The sequence below is a fragment of the Pelophylax lessonae genome (genome assembly GCF_965119305.1).
Source record: "Pelophylax lessonae genome assembly, chromosome: 13".
Taxonomy (NCBI): Eukaryota; Metazoa; Chordata; class Amphibia; order Anura; family Ranidae; genus Pelophylax; species Pelophylax lessonae.
This window is the reverse complement of record NC_138780.1, coordinates 107,966,030-107,968,129: the sequence shown is the minus strand read 5'-3', so window position 1 is coordinate 107,968,129 and position 2,100 is coordinate 107,966,030.

Here is a 2,100-nt window from a genome sequence, read left to right as displayed (position 1 = left end):
CACACTTGTCTTTGTACTCCTCACCTGGTTGCCGCCACATACGCTCAACACCATCTGAATCAAATAAGTTTATCTTGGTCTCATCAGACCACAGGACATAGTTCGGGTAATCCATGTCCTTAGTCTGCGTGTCTTCAGCAAACTGTTTGCAAGCTTTCTTGTGCATCATATTTTGAAGAGGCTTCCTTTTAGGATGACAGCATCGCAGACCAATTTGATGCAGTGTGCGTCGTATGGCCGGAGCACTGACAGGCTGACTCCTCACCCCTTCAACTTCTGCAGCAATGCTGGCAGCACTCATACGTCTTTTTCCCCAAAACAACCTCTGGATATGATGCTGAGCATGTGCACTCAACTTCTTTGGTCAACCATGACGAGGCCTGTTCTAAGTGGAACCGTCCTGTTCAACCACAGTATAGTCTTGGCCACCGTGCTGAAGCTCAGTTTCAGGGTCTTGGCAATCTTAGTATAGCCTAGGCCATCTTTATGTAGAGCAAAAATACTTTTTTTCAGATCTTCAGAGAGTTTTTTGCCATGAGGTGCCATGTTGAATTTCCAGTGACCAGTATGAGAGAATGAGAGCGATAACACCAAATTTAACACACCCGCTCCCCATTCACACCTGAGATCTTATAACACTAACGTGTCACATGACACTAGGGAGGGAAAATGGCTAATTGGACCCATTTTTGACATTTTAACTTAGGGGTGTACTCACTTTTGTTGCCAGCGGTTTAGACATTAATGGCTGTGTGTTGAGTTATTTTGAGGGGACAGCAAATTTACACTGTTATACAAGCTGTACACTCACTACTTTACATTGTAGCAAAGTGTAATTTCTTCAGTGTTGTCACATGAAAAGATATAATAAAATATTTACAAAAATGTGAGGGGTGTTCTCCCTTTTGTGAGATACTGTATGTACAAACTTTCTTTAACCTATAAATATATAATACATGACAAAGAATACCCAAAGCACCATGGGTTAGCTAAAGAGATAACATGGCAAACAAACCTACAAAAAGGTGAGGAGTGTACTCACTTTTGTGAGATATACTGTATACTTATGAAAAAAAAAAACATATACTGTATAAAACAACAGTTTAAAATGTATAAACTATTAAAATAAAATGTACCCAAAACAATTTCTTTACAAGAATAAGTGTATATGCTTTGCCAAAAAAGCAAATATTTAAAAAAATCACTCACCAGATTTTTTTTGGGGGGGGGGGGGGGGAATTAAATCTTTTATTTTTACTCATTGCCCTGATGGGCTTTGTCATTTTTGTCTTTCCTGTATAGATTCACTCCCCTCCTGCTGCAGCAAATTGAGTTTTTGTGATGTACTTTATGCAATGTGTGACAAATGGATTCAAAACTGTGGGTAAAACTCAAAAGAGCCATACTAACACAAGTACTTGTTGATGGTCCTCTGCTGCATGTGCAGCTGCTGCAGCATTGCCAAAGTTGAGTTCCACCTTGTGGACATGTTACAAATCAGGCGGTTTGCAGACAGGTGGAGTTCCCACTGAATTTCGGCCAACCGAGCACTGGCTGTGTATGACCGCCTGAAATAGCTACACACTCTTTTGACTGGCTTTAGCACTAACACTGGGTGCCTATTTAAAAAAAAAAAAAAACAGAACCACCAAATTGAAGATATGTGCAAGGCATGGCACAAGTGTCAACTCTCCCTGTAAAAGAACAGACAGGAGGTTTGTGCCATTATCGCACACCACTATTCCTGGCTCCAGCTGACATGGCGTGAACCACCTCTGGTCCTGCTCCTGCACAGCTGCAAGAATCTCTGCTCTGGTGTGGCTCTTGTCCCCTAGACAGACCATCTGAAGCACTGCATGGCACCCTTTAGCCTGACTCATTGAATAGCCTCTTGAATACTTAGGGGGTACTTGTGGTTCATAGGACAATTCATCAGAGGAGGGCATGGAGGAGGAGGGGGGGTGGAGATGACAAATCTTGCATCATCACCACCAGCTGTATGGAGATGTGGCGGCACAACAAGCTGCAGCACTGAGCCCTGTCCTGCATCCTTTCCGAGTTGCCAGCAGAGTTACCCAGTGTGCTATGAACAAAATATAT